Here is a 20506-nt window from a genome sequence, read left to right on the forward strand (position 1 = left end):
ACCAGCAAACTCTCTATTTAAAACTGTGTCTAAGTGTTTGGTGTTACTTTTTTTTTTTTTTTTTCTGCTGTGCAACAGGGCACTTAATTTGCCTGGTTGGACAATGAAAACTTTTATAAGAAGATAAAGAAATAAACTTCAAAAGAGCAATATAAATATCCACCTGACATATATCTGAACAACTATATGTTTGTTTGTTTGTTTCTCTCTAAGAACAGATGATTGCTCATATAATGGTTAATCAAAATATCATTTTTAAAATATCCTACAGTGTTTGCCCAGTTGTAGTTACAAACATTATCCTCAACTTATAAGTGACAACTGATGGTCATCTATCACTAAGTATCATTCCTTATTGTTCCTGAATATATTATGCTCCATAATGTTGAAAATGCAGAGTAATCTAAGCGGGTAAAACGTATTTAACTACACTGAAATCCTAAATCTGTTTGCCAGCTCCAGTTTTACGAAAGGTAACAGTAGAGTTTTAGTGATCATGAGTGATCGGTGACCCTATTACCTCATCAGAGAATTGCTGCTGAGATTTCTTGGCCTCGCATGTGGAATGACTCTGAGAAAAAGCACTCTCTAAGTCCTCACCATCTCTCCTTATTCTCCACCATCTCTACTGGGGTCACTTGCTGCTTACCTTGTGACAGTCCCTGGGCATGAATCACAAATCTTGACACTCTCTAGAGCTTCAGTTGTTTTTCTCACTGGAGTGGCATTTTAGTGGTTAAAATGGCTTCATTTTTCTCTTCCACATGCCCATCATGTCATGTCAGTGCACAGACTACGTGCCATCAGTAAAATGCACTTAGATCCCAACAAAATGAATATTGCCAATGAGCATAGGTGCTAGAGCAGAGGCAACGAACCATTTGTTATTTGAAATGTGCTCTGATTATCTAATATTTCTAAATCTCTATTATGGCTCTTGATCTAATCTAGCCAGAAAAAGTATCTGTTTCATAAAAGCATTTGCAATGATTGTGAAAACTAAGGTGGCTCCCAGTCTGCCTGACATATCTGTGATATTTCCCAGGTTTGCATTCTGGAAACCTTTGAAATGAAGCAAAAATTCCTCCAAATGTTTATGCGCAACAGTATAATTGCATTTTATATATGCAGTTATAATATATATACGTGTGACAAACCCTCCTGGACCACAAAGAAAAATGCTGATCAGGCTTAGATTTTCCCCATTTAAACTTTCTGCTCTTACACTCTTGTTGCTTTCTCTATTTCCCACTTGCTGTACCACATCACAGACTTTGGTGCCCATAGCTGGAAAGGGTTTAGGCACCACTTACTCAATTTCAGATTGATTCACACCGTCAGTTTCAGTGGAATTACACTGAGAATGAGTTTGACCCATTAGTTTTAAATAGTGCTTTTATAGGAACTTTGCAGCTGGGGGAATATGTCTGTGTCCAATTATGAATTCCACTTGGGTTAGGGAAGATTGTTATAGATGTTGCAATTACTGTGAATTAAGTCGTTCATTGAGCTGCATGAAACTGGCAGGTCTCAAAGACCTGTACCTGGAATGGTGCTCCATGAACCTCACTCAAGCTATGCTGGTGTGACTGTGGGTAATGCCACTGGTTGTGCTAACTGTTGCTGTCCATCCTTGCCTACTCATCCACAGAAGGAGCCGGGGAAAACAAATTATTTCAGTGTGGGGAGAAAAATGACATTGCAATAGGCTTTAAAAATGGTGTATGTTCTTCAGCTAGAAATACTGAACTGTTACCAAATGCTGGAGAGTGAACAGAAAAGGCAACTTTGTCTTTTGTCTTGAAGATACTGATCAAAATCCACAGATTATTATAAGAATTATGAAGGAGGGCAGAAATGCTCTTAAAGTTCTGCTTATCCCCCTACACCCTCTTCGTCACTCTCTTCAGGGATTCCAGGAATGGTATAGTATATGTGTGTGAAGGTATGTGGATATGATCCTCCATTTAAGAAATCCTAATCTTCAGTATTTTATCTGGCACACAACCCTTAAAGAACGTAAGTAGAAAAAACAGAGTCAATTCACCTGATTCCCTCCTGTTAGAGGGAATTATATGAGTAACCAATTCAGCACGCTCAGGTCAGTGAGTCTTCCTGAAGGGCAATTAGGGCATAGATGTCCCAAATACAGGAGTGGCATTCAGAGGTAGGAACTATATTGGTAAATTTGCTATGATGGTCATTAATTAGCTCCAGGGAACTTATTAGACCAGTAGGATTTGGGTTGCTGTTCAAAAGAGAAAAAGGGTGACTGACATTTGGCAAGCTTTGCCTTTTTGCAGATAGATCCTGGAGATTCGTTTTCTGACAAAAAAAAAAAAAAAAAAAAAAAAAAAAAAAGAAATCAACTGGGTGGTGGCAGTAACATCTTGAAGGGCCACCTCCCTGCTCACAGTGAATTTTCAGCAAAGCAGAGTCCCCACCCATCATAACTTACTTCACAGTCACACAGAATGTATGTTACAGCTTCTACCTAAAGTTTTTGCACCTTTCTGCCAGATCCTTTTTGTTTTCATATACACACTACAGGGAAAGGAAGCTGTGGCAGAATCTTTGTCCTACACATACTTCTCCTCAGATCCTCCTACCTCAATGCCAGTGGTCGGAGCATCAGCAAAGCTTGCCAAATTTCTTTGTGAGTAACTCCCAGATACCAAATCAAGTGAGACTGCTGAGTGACTTGCAAAATCCTAATCTGGTCTCTGACACTAACACCCTGTGTGGCTTTAGGCAAGTTTCAACACCTTTCTGCTGCTGCCTTCCCATGGCTAAAGTGTTTATTTGTCTGTTACGCCAGCTTTTAGGGAGAATTCATTATTCAGCACAGTCATAGAACATAGTGCTTTCCTTTCTGGTGCAGGGAGTTGGAATAAATCAGGCTACCAGAAGTGAGAGCGTTTGAATACAAATGATTATTTGTTGCACCATTGCAAAAACTATTCACTCTGTGAGCTAAACTGAGCTACTTAAGGTCCTAATCCTCTCGTCTAAATTCATGTTATAATGAATGGTGGAGTAGTTACCTTTATGGACTAATGAACCATGCTGAATTAATCATTTCTATCAGGATTATCAAATGGAGTTAAACTCCTTAATACTGATGAAAATCTTAGACACCTGCCATCCTTAGGCATTTTTAGAAAACTTGAAACATGAAAGGACTTTATGTCTAGGATAATTTTAGGTTTTAGAACATATCAAACACTACATAAACAAATCAATGCAATGCAAACAAGAGAAAAAATCATCAACAGAAGCACAATATTAGAAGCTGTTGCTGAGCACAGGTTAATCCTTTAAAAGTAATAGCTCCACTTGAAAAAAAAAAATAATTGGGGGTATCATCTGGGCTGTAAAACTCACAGCTGTCACAAGTGATAAGCTTTTAGTTTAGTGGGAATGAAAGAACATAGCACTCTAAACATCCATCACCAAACACTACTCATCACATATCGCAGAGCACTCTGTTACCTTACAACAAGTACAGACCAAATTCCCACAGTATGACTTGCCGTAGGAAGATCAAAGATACCACCAGTTCCTTAGTTCCTGCAATAACAGAGAACTTGTGAGATGAAACTGCCCAGATGTAGCATGAGAATAGAATGCATACGTATGCACAAGAAATGTTAAATCATGAAACATGTCACTTCTAACAGAAATGTTGACTGGCTGAGGAATGAAAGCTGTGCCGATGGACTCCATCAGGCTTGTGCTCTAGAACGCACCAGGTTTGCAGCACTGGAATGGGCAAGGCAGATGTTGACCACATATGTGACAACAAAGAACAACATCTGAAATTCTGAAGCCAGTAAAAATGACAAAAAAAATCAGAAAATCATGATGCAGCAAACAAGTGTTAAGGGATACACAGGTAATAAACTGTAAACTGTATGATCTCATGAATACACAGGCTAATAATTTAGGAATTTATATGACCAGACACTGAGAACCTTTTGTCTCTATACTGTAATAACAGCTTCGGGAACAACTGCATAATATGAAGACCCTTCAGAAGAAAAGTGACACGAGGCTTGGAGGACCTCTTTAAGGATAGTAGAGAGTGGAAGGTGTGACATTAGCTCTGCTGCAAGGGCATCTCACAAGGAAAGGGAATTATTCCCTGTTTCCAAAAATAGCCTAGAAATGCATTTATCCTCTAACTAAGAAGGAAAAGGCAAAGCTAGGCATTAGTAAAATGGCTATTATAAATGGAGTAAGTGGGTAAAGGAATTGATTCCCTTCTGATTCCCTTACTCTGAAGCAATTCAAAACCAGACACATGAAGATATTAGGATGATTAAATGACAAGATATTGAGTAGTCTTGCAATGTGGCAGGATTTAGACTGTTTTACTGAAGAGGGGTTTGGGTATTTTTAGGACTACCTCTGACAGTTTTTTCTAGCTGTGATGCCTTAATGTACAGTCCTTTGAATAGACACGAATCAATTTTATGTCCACATCTCTGTAGGAACAATTAAGCACCCTCACATCTAAGAGATGAAAGAGAAGATCTGCCTAGAGTAGAAAATGGCTATCCATTTTCTGCAGCTCTTTGCAAGTGGTAATTAAATTGTGCAGTAGAATTAAAATTCATAGAATCACAGAAACTGGAGATAGAAAAGAGCTGCTAAGGTCATTTTTGTCCATGCCCTTCCTTCTGCCAAGTGCTTTGTCCAGCACTTTGTAGCCAATTTGAAATGCTCTCTACTTACCTAGTGCTTTTAAGAGACCTGCATTTGATTTATGTGCAGTAGAAAATTATACCTTTTCTCTAGAGATGGACAATTTGCCTCATTCAAACAGTTGTGTAATCAATTTTCATTTACCAATTACAGCTCTTCGTTAACACGCAGCCACCAGGGCACTTGGGAAAGCAGAAAGTTAATGAGATTGAGGATGGGATCATGAGGGTCTCCTGAATGCCTTGTTTTCCCCTGACAGTCTAGTAAATCTTTAGTTAGCTGAGTGCTTCTGAAGGAGGAAGCAGATTTAGAGGACCCATCTGAGGCATATCACCATTCATCCAGCTGCAGATTAGATGGGTCAGCTGCTTCACAGGGGCAGACAGGGTTTGGCAGGGCAGAGAAGAAAGGACTGGTGAACCAAATTTACTGGAAGTTGTTGGGTGTTCACTGGAAGTGCAGAGCACCTCACACTGGTGGGAACTGAGGTGGTTATCAGTCCTTCAGTTTCAGAGTGGAGTAAATGCTGTCTGAAGAAGAAACTTTCTTTTAACATGGCAGAAAATGTGAATTTTACATCTCCCTGGAAATTATCCTGTTTCTAGCCTAAGCCTGCAAAAACTAAAGTGACTTTGCTCTTGCATAAGCTCCTCCCACACCCCCAAGGCTTGAGTCTTAAACAGTCTGTCTGAGGCCCCCATCACCCCTCCCAGGGCTTTTCAAAATGCTTCGCCCCAGGGACTGGAGAGTGTCTTGTCCAAAAACCTAAATGTTTATCAAGCTTTTTTTCAAATAGATATAAATCTTCTGTTCAAGACACAAGCCCTAAATATAAAACTAGGCTTTCCCTGGGGATAAATTGCAATAGTGTACAGCTGAATTCCTTTTGAAATAACTGGCACTGCCTTCAGTCAGAAATAGGACATTGAGCTAGGAGGGATACAAATGTGATCTGATACAGACTTCCTAGGCCTGGCCAACCCCCTCCTCATATGGCTTGTCTTGAGAAGGTTCCTGCTTTTCAAATGGTTGTCCCAAGCCTAAAATCCTTATATGGCCTAAATTGATGTTTCTGGTGACACAGATTGTCAGTGACGATCCCGTGCAGCACCAGGGTTTTGTCTCCACCATCTCCACCTCCTGCTGAGTGCCCCACAGCAAACCCTAAACCGCCTCTGACTAATGGGCATCCAGAGCTGGAGCAAGTTAGCTGTGTCAGCAGGGCAGCACCCTGCTGCAAGAAACCCTGTGGCGAGAGGAGTGCCAGGGGTATGGCACTGTGCTGTACTCTTGCTAGTACACTGCTCGCAGGACGAGCCAGCCTCCCCTCCCAGTGATGTGTGGTGACATCTGCACCAGGCAGCACACTCGTATTTCTGTGCATCTCCTGTGAACCAGCGAGACTTCCAAAGTGGCTGACGGGCTGTTGTGTTTGCTTTGAGTAGGATAAAGATTTCACATCATTCCTCAGGTGCTTAAAAAATTGTCTTCAGATGACTCCAGAAATCCAGCGTGTTGGCAGTCCCATTTTCAATACACTTTCAATTGGGTCCAAATGACCCAAACGTGGATCCATTCTGTTTCTATTTCATTTTTAAAATACACATTCTAACTAGTATATGAACTCATATTGCTCTAAAAAAAGGGGGCACAGCTGAATAAATACACATTTCAGGGATGACCTAACCATAAATGTGGTTGCACTGTCTAAATGAAAAGCAAAACATAATGACACTGAAGATGATGATGCAGCAGACTGATTCTTATAAACCTGAGCTTTCTTGTCTTCTTTCCTTTTCTTTTAAATAATGTCAGCAACAACACAGGAAATTAAAAAAAAAAACAGTTTAATGAAGTAAACAATTTCAGTTCAACACAGTATTTTTTCACATGTTGTGCATAATCTCTGGTATTTTAGCAGAATTTCTATTTTAAATTTACTTCCTCTTGTTGATGTTGGGTCAAGACTATTTCAAAATGTGAGAGAATAAAAATGTTACTGTGGTTATATGGTAACGGCTGACTAACTAAAAAAATCACGTAAATTCCTAAAGGAAATTTCAGTGAAAACAGAAAAAAATTCTGCCAAAGTTGCTCATATGAAAGTGTTTTCTTTTTTCTGTTTGGATCTCAGAATGCCCATAGAAGTCTTCTGAGGCAGAAATAAATCCACATCCTATAGGAGCACCTCAAGCTCCACCAGAACTACACCCATTCTTCTGAACTGCAGCAGGCCCTCAAATAATTATTACTTCTATCATCCTCCTGAATCTTCACACAAAGCCCAGATCCACTCCTGGGTCTTAGAACATGTGAGGAAGACCACTGTCTTTATACTGACCACCTGCTTGCTCTTTATTTGGTGTCTAAGAATGTCACTATGTCACTGTTTGCTTCCGATGTAGGAAGGGGGAAGAACAGTTTGGGAAACCTTCAGCTCTGTGTTGGTTTTGGATTTTCTGTCAATTTTAAATAAAATTCCTCTGTGGCATTCTCTTTCCAATTGGAAAGAGGATTATTTGGCATGCAGAAATGTTTGTTTAGTGCCTGAAGTCCAGCCAAACTCAGCTTAAGGGCCGACGTGGATATTTTAGAAGGATTTATTTGGTACATTTTTTTTCCTTTCAAAGAAATAATTATACATTTATTCCATGTATTAGAGAATGTCGTCCAAATTTTAAAATCGAGTACACAAGGGCAGGTACCTCAGTCCCTCGTGAGAATGGTCTCATGCAAACAGGGAGTGAGCGAGGCTGTGAGTACAAATGGTGCTCTGAGAGAGGAGCACGGTGAAAGCAGCACCACCCTGATGTTTGCTGTGAGGACTGTGACTCAGATGCACATCTGAGTCACAGTTTCTCCCTCCCCTTCCTCTGGCCAGGGAAGGTACTGATGTTCTGCTGCTACCTTGGAGACATAAATGATCATATTCCCTCTGTGCTGCAGAAGCCAAAGAAGCAAAGACTTGCTCCGGGTAGTCTGATTAGGGATGAAAAGAAGCGGCATGACTAACATCAAACTGAGTGCTAGAATCAGAGACTAGTCAATGCAGGTTCCCTCTGCAGTCAGCGGAGGACAGGTTCCTCCAGGGCATGATTCAAGGCAGGAGACTATGCTAGAAGATACGAGTTTGTGTGGGAGTGGATAAGTCTTACAATGGACAGAGTGTCCATTAAAACGGACAGTCACGCACATTCTGTCTAGTAGTGGTTGAATCTTGTATGTCAATAATGATTGAAATCTAAGGATTAGCAGAGGCAAGCAGCAACTCCTGCATATTCAGACAAGATTTAATTGCTTAGGAGAACATCCTGATTAGAGTCAACAAATCAATATACAGCAATGTAGCTTAAATCTAAGATAAGTCACTGCCAGCTGAAAGATGTTGTCTCTGTTAGTGCATTGGGAAATTCTGCCTTTTAATGAGGTTTGGAAAATAATACCAGTCATTTTATCAATGTTGAGAGTGCCTAGTCCTTCCTTCTGGTCCTTCCCTAGCTTCCACTGGTCTTCCCACTCCTAGGACCTTGTATTTAAGTCTTCAGTCATCTCTTTCTTTGAACAAAGATATATGCCTCTGTTCTTGATAGCTCTATCTGCAAAAAAAAAAAAAAAAAAAAAAAAAAAAGCTACCAAGGCTCTTAATTACAATGTTTGGTTTGTTTTGTTTTCTAAAAAATAAGATATGATTCTTTTAGTTGCTTGAGTTACAGAAGATGTCTTTGATGGTCACATATTTTACCATTTTCCCTGGTTTTCTGCACCTGGGATTCTGGTTTCATCTTGAGTCTTCCTCCGCTTTCTGGAATTCTTTTCTGAATTGTAGAGTTGTAGCATGAGATCCTGCCAGTTCACCAGCTTGGCAGTGCAATATATCAGTCTGGCAATCGACACAGTGAACAATTCAAATGGTTATTGTTCAACACCATTTATAGATGCCCCAGAATCAATGGGAGATGGATTTCTTCTGTTGCATGGCAGATTAGTAATCATATCCAGTTCATTTCCTGAGATACTAATTTTTAGTTCTTTGGCCACTAACAGACCAAATTCCTTTCAGCAACTGAGTCAAAAACATAATGTTTTCCCCATCACCAAAGTTTTCCTGACACACTACAATAACAACTCTTGAAATTAAATCTTCTGCCAGTGGTTAATGACGGCCTTGCTACATGAATAAATTGTAGCATCTGAAGCTTCCCTTACCTCCTTTGGTACTGCAGTGCCTACAAATAGCCTTGTCTTACTCAGGAAATATGAAAGTGAGATTCAGAATTATAAAGAGGCAGATTATGTGTGTACACACATGTTTCCACACACATTTATATCAATTCTAAAATTATATGTTTATTGCAAGCCACTCCTAATTTTCTCTGAGGAATTTTGTAGAGGCTGGAAGAGACAGTGAAAACTTGGTAAAAAAACCAAGAGAACAGGAATGAAGCCTGAGAACAAACCAGATCTGATTTACTAGTCATAGTAAAAGTGAAGAAAAATAAATAAGAAAAATAGACATTTAACATGTTTTCTGCAGATGCCATATTCCTTCAGACTGATGGTCTAATGTCACCCTTATTTACAACCACAAAAAGGTGATGTTTCACAGTCTGTAATTAAGAAGAAGTTAACTTTTCCAAGCTTTCTAATATATTATATTCATAGACTTGATTGTTCTGATTTATTTATTCACCAGCTGCTAAATACTTTTTAAAGCTATTTTCCTGTGTGCTATCTGAGCCCCAGTCTTTATGAGGAAAAAGGTTGGCCTCAAGTCAGATTTCTCTAACATGAGCCAGGGTTTTACAACTCAACTTGATCATCCAGTGAAAAAGGTGAGTCATCTTTTAAACCAGAAAAAAAAAAAAATAGTACTTGTTCTGATCTGATTTTGATAGTCCTGATCCATTTATCCCACTGAAATTTTTCCTGTTGATATCTCAGAGTAAAGGAGGTCATTTTTGTGCATCCAGAAAGTTCAGAAATGCTGTGAAAGGCAACAGAACAGAGAGTGGGAAGAGTTGAAATCACTGTAGTGATGAGGTGTAGCCACAGCATTACATAGCAAAACACATTTTCTTAGTTCTGCTGCTTATTGTTCCAGTTCAGGACCTTAGTGCTTTAGAGCTTCCCCCCAGATGTGGAAAACCCAAGCTGAAGTTCATTTTGCCCTACAGTATTTGACCCTTATCTGAGACTTCCCAGCAGGAGTATCCTAATCATCCAGCTGTCTATAGCTTTTCAAGGGCAAGGGGAATGCTCTTGGCAAAGCGATGCCAGCCTATAGCAAAGAATTCAAGATTCACTGAGCTCAGAGAGATACATACATATGCAGAGTATCACTTCTTACCTTGTTTGTCTGTTTATTGACTATATTTTACACTGGATAAAGTGTATAAGGAGAAACCTATCAGCTAGCAGGGAAACTGAGAGTTCTCCTTTCCCAAGCAACTCACAGCCTGTTGTCAAGACTGAACTTTGCTTCATGTCCTTTCCTCTAGAGCTATGAACCAGAGTGGAACAGCTACTGCAGGAGAGCCTTGGATGCCCTTTCACTTCCCAACAGTTAGTTTATAGATTGGTGATTAAGGCATTCTTGCAGAAAATAGGAGATGGAGTGTGAAATACCTCAGGCAGGGGTTACTCTATGCAAAGAGACACAAGGTACCACTGTAACTGCATATTTATCCTCCAGCTGCCCTTTCACAGGAAAGAGCAGCCCATCATCAGGTTTGAATGAAAAGACTGTAAAGTCTTCAAGCCAGAGCAGCTGCACATTTGTAGCTATTCTTCTTGAGAAGGCTCAGGGCTCTGAAGGAAAGCACCTTCTCTGTCACTAATATCAACTGTGCCTGAATGTGATTTACAGTTTACTCCTTTCCAGGGCTTTTCCTTACAGTTTAGATAGCTTCCCACCCAAGTGAACTGGCTTTGAAATGGAGTGATACCACAACACAGCACTGAAATCCTTTTAGATACATTGTCTAGAGAGTCTAGGTGACAGAAAATTATTGTGATTTCCATTTGCAAGAGTTGATGCACCTGCTGATAAGATCCCGCAGTGCTGACCATGATAGCCTTCAAGCTATAAAGGCAAGCCACAATCTCTCTGTTTTCATTCCTCATCTTGAAAATCAACATACTGTGCAGAGACATCTAGAGAAGAAATACAAAAATGTAAAGCGCTCAGACACTACAGTAACAGAATTGTCTAAATAACAAAGATTGATAAATATTTTCAATAGAGCTTAATAACTAATTCATATCATAGTTTACACAGCAAAGTTGGCCTCTCCTGTCTGCAAAATTTTCTGCAAACCACCAGAATTTTACTTGAATTCAACAAGAAATGTTCGTCTTGAATCAAGGTACATGGATATATTGCATTAATCTCTAGACATGAAGATGACAATATGCTGTTACAAGCATGTTTGGTTTTTTCTGTAATAAACTGTTTTACTGTTTTATATCAGCTGTATTTAACTGATAAGAAAGGAAAGAAAGAAACTCTAATACTTTGGATTAGAGTTCTAAAAAGTTTGACTTCATTTACTGTTGCCCTTTCCATAATGAATTAGATCGATTTTCCTCACTATAATCCTGTTAAAAGATCTCTTCTGCTCTTAAATACCCCTATGATAGAGCAATTCTGCTATACCAAAAAGCTTAATTTTCTGAACAGGAAAAGATATATTGTCTCTCACTGCATTGATAGTTTTCCAGACTATGCAATTTCTCAAGAAAAACTGAGTTCATGTCACAGTGACTGCAAAAATGTTGCACTGTTATTAAGTGCTACTTCCTCAGAACTGTCTCAAATTCCTCCAGTGGGAAGTAAACAGACATTTCTCATGATGACTCCCATATTTTTTTTTAATAAACTTTGAATGTTTCAGCTATCTCATGGCATTCAAATGCTGTGTAGATCTGCTGTCCAGGAACTGCAAGTGTTTCACCCTGCTTAGCGTGAGGACGCAGTCACTGATGTGTGCAGAGGAAGGGAGCATGTTGAATCTTGGAAGAAAATACTCATTGCAACAAAGCATGATTTCAGATTCTTGTTCCTTTAAAAATCTGCAGATTATTATGCACCCTTCTACTGCTGAACAGGACAGAGGAACCATTAAAGCCTTAGAATTTGCAGGAAACAGCATTGGCAGTGCTAGCATGGCTAGAAAACCTGTGCAACTTAGATAAACAGGTTTGTAGGCTGTAGAAACTATTTTAGGCTTTCTTTTTTAAAATAGCATAACAAATTTTTTTTGCTATCATGCATTTGTGATAGCAAATAACTCAGAGTGCTGTCTCACAGCAGGTTTGCCTTTACTACCTTTCATCTTTGCTTTCTACACTCAACCTCCTGTAACATTTTACACTGCCAAAGTCTTGTTTTTTCCAGACTGCTTGAACTTGTACTCCACATTTAAATGATTAGACCTGTTTACATGGGACTGGAGAGGACCTATGCTTGGACATAGCAACACAGTAAAACACAGTAAAATATTGAGTACAGTCATATACAAACATGAGCCTCAGATTTTCCTTTTAGTCTTGTCACATACAAGCAATAAATGAGCAAAAGGGATTTCCTGGGGGAAAAAAGTAATCATTGGCATTTAGAATGAAGAAGAGTATCTAGGAAGCAAAGGGAGGCACTCACACTATCCCACTCCATTACGCAGTTTGCTGTGCTTACATTCTTTTTTATTAAATAAATCAGCAGTTACTATCCTTCCAGGAAAGTGACCTCATTTCTCCTGAACCACTGTGATGGGCCTAATATAATGACTCTGATAGATGATGGATAGGGGTGGATTCTGAAATCACTTGAACCTGAAGGTGGCAAGCATTAAAAGCAGGACTGAACATATTATAGCAAAATAGTCTTTTGGCCTCTTAGAAAGCAGAAAATGTCACCTCGGGCACTCTTGTGTGATTTAGCAAAGGTGGACATAGAAAGCGAGACCCTCCTTCAGTGCTAAGAGTTTAGAGAAAGATTGGGGTTTAAAAATTAGTATAGTTGATAGCTGACTGAACTGAAAACTCAGCTGCTAAACTGAGTGTTTCCAGAGCTAAACCTGGGGGTTTTAGAGCTAATTGAAGATCTGTTTAACAAACATTGCTTAGAAGCTCTGTGTAGGGTCTCCAAGCCAGAGCAGCTGTACGTTTGTGACTGGTTTCAAAAGAGGGGGCTGGGGGAAGAAGGAGAGATGAAGGAGTTAGGACAGGTATTGCAGCTGCTCCTCATTAACCTCGCCAAAGAGCAAATGGGAAATCAACAAACGAGTACATTCCAGCAGAAATTCAAAGTGGAAGTGATAATAGGAAGGCTAGACTGACAGGTTCTGGCAAGTTGGGAGGGCATTGCTAAAAAAGCACTGGCGGCTACAGAGCTCAAAGTTAAGGGACTTACTTCTTTCCTGCTTCCCTCCCCTCTCCCATTTCCTCTCCGCAAGAGCAGTTATTTTATTTCATCTATGAGAAACTGATTGCTGGGATACATTCACTTCCAGAGGTGCAAGGGAGCAGGCACAGGCGGCATTAAGTAGTAGGAGAAAAGCTGAGAATTTAAGTAACCTAAGGAAAAAATTTGGTTTGTAGCGGGGAAAATGAATATATGTGAATGAAAAGAAAAAGACAGCAGAGCAGTAATTGAAGGTCAGATTCATTCTGGAGGAGATGGCAAGCAGTACAGTGGGGAAGTGCAGTTCCCCAGTGGTGGGTTTTAGTGTGTGGATTACTGCAAATTGAGTGACTTCTGCTCTGACTCCTGTCAAGGGTAGCAAGTGCTACTTTTGCTCTGCACTGTGGTTAAGTCCATATACACTTAAACAGCAGCATATCAGGAAGAGCATTCGGGTACAAGGGACATAGCTGGAGAGAAATATGTTGGGGTACATGTTCATGCAAGAGCTGTCAATGGGCTTGAATCTCATTTAAACGATATTCACTTCATATTATTCTATGTTTCACTGCAAAATGGTCTGTGCCTGCAAATATAACTCTTTATACATCTGTGAGGTTGATCTTTAACCTACATGGGCTCTGCACGCTGGGTGGGTCGGTCACGTTGTACTGCAGAACATGGGAGCTGTCACCAAGGAAGGAGCAGTCCTGAGACAGAGGAACAACTTTCACTGCATTTGTAAGAGGATTCAATGTTATTTCAGTAAATTCTCTTCCTGCAGGCAGAGTACATGAAAGTATATCAGTGGCACTTTACTTCATAGCACCTCACTATGCTGCCTTCCCTGGAGATACAAGTTGCTTCTTGAAATCCCTCTTTTAAGCTTGTTGAGGTCTTGAAGTAAGTCTTACAGTACCTGAAAGTGTTTCCCCAGTGTTCTAGCCACAGATCAGCCTGCGGGGTTGAAAGGCATGCTTCTCGGGCTTGATGAAATGGGAAATACACTTTGAGTTTGCAATAAAATGAAACTGTTTCCTGTTCCTGCCTGTAAACATTCCATAGGAAATTGAGGCAGTTTTCACTGGAGACAAGGAAACTACCACTAACCAGGAAAAGTTGCTTTTACTGTGAAAAATGGCAAACTTCTGCTTATGGCAAATGCACTGAAATGTACACTTTTATTCAGGGATTGGAATTACACCCTTTTCTCAGAGAACAGCTGCATGTGCTGGTGGGAATGGTAAAATTTTGGCCTGAATCCAATTTGATAATACAGAAAGACGCAAGGAGATTTTTGTGTTGTTTTGTTTGAATCTAAATTCTTACAAAACAAAATTTGGTCACTGCAATATCAGCCTTGCAAGGTGCTGAGTATGCTGGCCGTCATCCAAAAGTGCACTTAAGCCATGCTTAACTCTGAGGCCATAATTAGTCTTGCCAATTTCACTGGGGCTATTGACATGCTTAAAGTTAAGCATGTGATTAAGTCCACTGCTGCAAGAATGCTTAGCCCTTTGTAGGATTAAGCCCAGCTCTATGCTACACAAATGATCTTTTGTTTGGTCTTGAATGACTAGGACAGGCAATGGGAGGAATAAACACCGTTCTTTGAAATAAACATTCTGCTGATCACAGAGATAGTGCACACAATATTAACACTGAAACTGTCATCACATTTTATTAGCAACATTTTAGCAGCTCAGCTGAGATGATTCAGTTCTCTGAACGGTGTCTCCATTACCTCTCTTCACCTGAAATACCTGCTTGATTATGTTCCATGGTAACTCTACAGCTGCATGTCCCATCGGCAGTCGGTGGTGTCGGTGTAACGGTGCTTGCATGGACCCATGTGCACCTTCAATACTGTGCAGCTCTATTCTCAAAACCACCAGGTTAGCTCTGAGCAAGCTGCTGTGTCTGTCTGGTGCAGCACAATACCACTAACTTGTGTTGAAGAACAAAGTGATCCTGGTAGTGTGATGGTCCTGTCCCAGGTTTGAACTTCATTCACCCCTACCACAGTGTTTCCACTTCTGGTGCTATGCAGTCACGAGCGGACTGGGTCAGCTCATCCAGCCCATTATCAAGTCTCTGGCAGAGGCCAGTGGATGCTCAGGCAAAGCGTGTAAGAAATGGACAGAGTACAACAACGATTATGTCATCCTGGCAACCTCCGGCACAGGGTCTTCCTGACTTAGAATTATTGACAACTTGAAGCAATGAGGTCCACAGGATTTCTATATGGAGCTACTCTCTGCAGTGTGGCCAGTAAGTGACTGGTAGTGTGGCATTTCTCATAGCAGGCCTGCATGGTGCAGCAAATGAAATGTTAGTGTTTGCAGGCGTTTTTCTCCATAACATTCCCATTTTTGGTAACACAGACAAAGTTGAAATATGACAGAAGTGGTGGTAAAGTATCAGAGAAAAAGACAGAGGAAGGAATAGCTTTTGCATGCTGTTGAACTGTAATTGTTGAGGTCTGTAAGTTGAGTCACTGAACCATTCACATCCATAATTAAAATTAAGCATTCTTAAAACATAATTAAGAAAAAGAACTAAAGCTTAAGTAAATCATCTTCCCATATTTTCCCTTTATGAAATTTTCCCTTCCAGATACTCTAAAGCCTTAGCATTTTTCCTTTTTGTCTTCAGTTTTAGTTTTCAGGCTTGTTTTTATCTGTTTGGTTTTTTAATTTCATTTTGTTGATTCTAACTACTTTTTTATGGTATTCATATAGTTTTACTTCTTTCACTTGAAATCTCAGCAATTACAGTTTTGAAAATTACTGATTCCAAACATGGAAAAATGGTAGAAAAATCAGCAGAAGTCAGAAAACAAAGCCAAATTTCAGTGAGGTAAACAGCTGTCAATTCCAGTGGAAGACTTTTCAAACAGCACAATTTTTTGAAAAACTGCAGAATTAGATATGAAGTTGTTCAACACAGTCTTCAGATTCAAAAGGACTCCAACGGGTCTTGAGAACATATTGTTATTTCCGTGAGGTCTGATGCAATCCTTACCATGTCTGCAGGCAAAGTCTGGAGCTAATTTCTGCTCATGATTCACCAGAGCTCAGCAGCCTGGAGGGCACAGAGAAAGGCGCAGCACATCTGTTGTGTCAGGTTAAAAGATGAATTTCTGAATACTAAAAATACATTCTTTATAATTCCATCCCATCTTGATTCCAAGGACCTGACATTTGGCAAATTTTAATGAAGTGAACCTTGCAACACCTCTGTGAGGTCAATGTAAATATTATCCCCGTTTACAGACAAATTAAATTATAACTCAGATGGAGACGAAGGTCTTGATTCAGGAAGCATCCTACACAGACATGCATCCTTTCTTACAGGTGCTGCTGGCATCATTAGGGGACATTTTTTTCTAAAATAATTAAATCAGATTCGGAAGTCATTGCCCAGAGACATAAGTCTGTTTTTTGGCTCTAGGAAATGCGTAGACATTACTCATGGACAGCTCTGGAAACAGTTCTTCCTCATACACAACTGGTCAGTCCTCTGGAAGAAACTGAAAGCAAGAGCAGTTGTGGAAGAACACTGGTTTTTGGAATATCAAAATTTCTTCCTTTCTAGAGTGAATTGAAAGCAAACAAACAATTCATAATTTCCCAGGTCCTGTGATTCAGAAGAAAATGGAATCTCAGGCCCGTAAGCCATTTTCCTTCTGAAAACTCTTGATGCTTTATCTTCTTAACATTTGCTATTGGTTTGAAATTGTATAAATAATTTTGCAACAGAAAATGAAACTTTCCTTTTCAGAAAGTGAAAAAGACTGGGCTGGAACCTGAACAAAAGAAGGCAAAGCAAAACTCTTGAAATGAATATTGTTGGGTGTTTTTGTCATGGGAACAAAAAAATCTCCATTGATCCCAAAAGATTTTTGTCTTCAAATTTCTGTTTTTGTCTCCTTCAGACTCTGGGAAATGGAGATATGTGAAACCTTGGCAGACTCGGAAACATTTAAAAAAGAGTTTGTTTATTTAATAAGTTTTATTAAACTTGTTATACATCATTATCTAGTTGTTTAGAATATAATCAGTGGGGGAAAAAAGGGGAAGGGGAGACAAGAGAGGGTAAAACTGAGAACAAGATTGATTTCACCTACATTTAGCTGTCTTCACTTAATTTAATCTCTCAGATGAGAGAGATGAATCACCCCCTAGAGGTGCTTATACATTGACTGGAGAGAGCCCCACATGATTAGCTTGAGCCAGACATCTAATTTTCAGATAGCTAAAACTCAGTGGGACTAATCAGGCCCCAGTTCCTGCCTCTTCATTTCCAGCAGAGGAGCTGGAATTAATAGCTCTAAAGGACAGTCAGCCCTGTGGATCTTCAGCTCCCACCCTGGCCAGAAGATTTTGAAGAACTGAAAAATTTGCTTGTCTAATTGTAACAAAGAGATAAATATCAGTTTATGTGAATTATTGTTCTGTTTATTTCTAACTTCAGGTCTTGAATGTGGATGGTTTGGCTGTAAGTTAAATTTGGATGCAAGAACAGCAGAAGTCCAGGACAAAAGTCTATCTAGCTCAGTATCCCATCCCTGGGGAAAGTCACTAGCACATTCCATGGAAAACAAGTGAGAACTGAGTAAACATCAAGTGATACTGCTCCAATATACTCTCCCAGTCTCCAGTAATCAGTTTGAGGATTACCTGAGACAGGGGTGATAACTCAGAGTTGTTTGTGTTTTGACTGCCTGAATGATTTTGTTCTTGTGAAAATCAGTTTTGACAGGAATAAAGCCTTTGTCATAGCATATGTCTACAATACCACGAGGGGAAGAGCATAAGGGATGGCTGGAATTCATGTAGACATATCTTGACTAATTGAAATGTCACTAACTTGCCATCTGTAAACAGTGTGGGTTTTGCAACATGAATTTCAGCACAGGATAACTAAATTCCTCTCTGTGCTCTGGCATGTGCTGAAGCAACTGTGAAGAGCTGACTGAACGAAAGCTACCTGGAGTTTGTAGTTAACCTCTGAACGCAAAGGTGCGTTATGAGGACTAGAAGGAATTCTGTACCAAAGTTTGTCTTCTTCTGGAGTATCTGTATTTCATTTGAAGATAATTTCCAGATTCAGACAAATTTTGACAACACACAGCTGAATTTGCAGTGAGGCTGTTGCTACACTGTCAGCAATTTCACAGGTAACAGCACCGCTGACCTGACTGTAGCATCCAGACATGCAGTCTTAAAGTGTAATCCATGTGGATGCACATTAAAATGAGATGTGGCAAAGAACACCTCCTGACAGTGGCAGCCCAGCTGTGAAGAGCCATCTTTTGACTCCAGCAGATTACTGTCTAATTTCAAAAGTGAATCAGGCTTGTAGTGAATGCAGCTCGAGATGTCACTTAGTAGTCTGGGCCAACTGAAGCCTGACAATTAAATCTGCAGGCTGCAGGCCTGATTACTCTTTTGAAGCACCAATTTGATATTTGATTTGCTCATTTTCATGTGAGTGCTTGCACACATGTGTACCTATGGATTCATGCAAAAGATCAAGCAAGCATACATTGAGGTAAAACGACAGAAAGGGTTTACCTCTGTGAAAATCAGGGCATTTTGATGTCTCTGCTTGAAACAAAAGTATGATTCTTAGCTTGGACTATATATAAAAAAGTGAAGAAAAATTAAGTTAAAAGATATATGTATAAAACAAAATAATTAAGGTTCCCTGAAATATTTAAGGAAAGTTTAGGTGTATAGAATTATAATAGTAATGTTGAGATGATGAGAAAGATGGGTCTGTATGGTTGTAAAAGCACTACAAGACCAGAGGAGAAAGAAAGGGAAGAGCTGATTAAGGGTCGCAGGAAAACCACAAAACAATGAATAAATCATAACGTCTCACAGAGGCGGGACAGGATGCAGAGGCAGAAGATGACAATCACTGTCAGGCCCTGGAGACTACAAAAAAGGGAGATCCTGAAGTGGCACACGGCATTCAGTTAAGAAAAACCTCAGAGATGCAGAGAGGACTCAACAGCCGTCATTTCTTGTCATCTGTGCCACTGCAAAGACTACTGGACAGTTCACCTGGTTACAAGTGTCTTGTTGCCTGGCTACAGGACAGACTGCTTAGATACACCAGCCATGGTGCTTGACAGTGTGTGGGTCTGTCAGTCTGAGTGTGCGTGAGTAAAATTGGGTTTGTTTCCATTTTCTCTCACAATAAAATCACCTTCTGCCCCTATAAGTTCTTGCATTAAGAGTTGTTGCAGTGCTGCAACAGTATTGCAATGCATAGGCTGCAATGCAGGGTAAAGAATCCATATTTGATTTAAACCATGGATGGCCATTTGTAGCAGATGCGAAAATTTAAATGCCTTTTCATGTTTTTCAGATAAGAACATACCCTTTTCATTCCCTGAAAATCAAGTTTATTTGCAATGAGGCTACTTTCCTTTTCCACTGATTTAATGTGGGATCTTGAGCAGTTAAAACGTAAGGAAAAAAAAAAGCTGTAAAATAAAGTGGTGGTGGTGGTAGTGTCTTGTATGAAGGGTTTTTTTTTTTTCAGGAGAAAAGATCTACTTTTTGACCTGTTTAAATTCTTGGATGGAACAGAAGTTAACTACCTCCTCCAACTCCATGCAGGCAAATATCTTTTTCAGGGTCAGCACTTTAGCACATACTTAATTCAAGCTTGCTTTGTCATCTAAATACGTTGAATTCAACCATACGCACGTACTTCAGTTGCAATCTCAGATTTGTACTTTGGAAAAAAAACAGTAAAAAAATCCCTTTGTCATTGAAGTCAGCAGTTTTGATTCTGATTATTAAGAACGGGGGACTGACCTGTGCAAGAAGCTGCCATTTGACATGTTTTCAGACTAGAAACACATTTTATTACCTTCTAAATCTGTTGCATGAGACCAAATTAATCTCTGGTGAACACTAGGGATGCTTCTGACCCATTGCAATTTTTTTTCTCCAGCAAATCAAAATGTAGCATCCATTTTTTATTCAGTTCTGCAAAAGCTGAGCAGATCAGTAAATTTTTTTATGATATTAAATTCATTTATAAGTGACACAAGCAATGTATAGACAAATGAGGACCATAACCTATTAAAAAATATGTAAAGTAACAGACATATAAACAATGAATAGACCTTCTGTTGTTCATTTCTGTCTACTGGCTACACAGAAAATAATCTTGGTATAACTCTGTCCTGACTTGCAGATGGTGCTTGTCATTTTGGTAAATAACTTTTTATCAATAAAAACGAAGGTTAAATGGAGAGGAAGGTTTTGGGTGATGAAAACAACATTGTATGTTTGAAGGCCTGGATTTAGGAAAACATGTAAATGTCTATGAATACAGTCCTGTTTAGAAGAATACACATAGCCTGGAATTCTC

At 39.6% G+C, this 20506-nt stretch overlaps 1 long non-coding RNA gene across 1 annotated transcript in view; it reads left to right on the forward strand.

The window, feature by feature from the left end:
• Positions 1 to 17692, forward strand: part of LOC141923679 (uncharacterized) — a 31648-nt gene extending 13956 nt beyond the window's left edge. The window contains exon 3 of the long non-coding RNA XR_012623378.1: positions 17585 to 17692. This is a non-coding gene — a long non-coding RNA (uncharacterized LOC141923679). The remainder of the gene's footprint in view (positions 1 to 17584) is intronic.
• The last annotated feature ends 2814 nt before the right edge of the window (positions 17693 to 20506 follow it).

The sequence above is a fragment of the Strix aluco genome, chromosome 5 (genome assembly GCF_031877795.1).
Source record: "Strix aluco isolate bStrAlu1 chromosome 5, bStrAlu1.hap1, whole genome shotgun sequence".
In the NCBI taxonomy this organism is placed as follows: domain Eukaryota; kingdom Metazoa; phylum Chordata; class Aves; order Strigiformes; family Strigidae; genus Strix; species Strix aluco.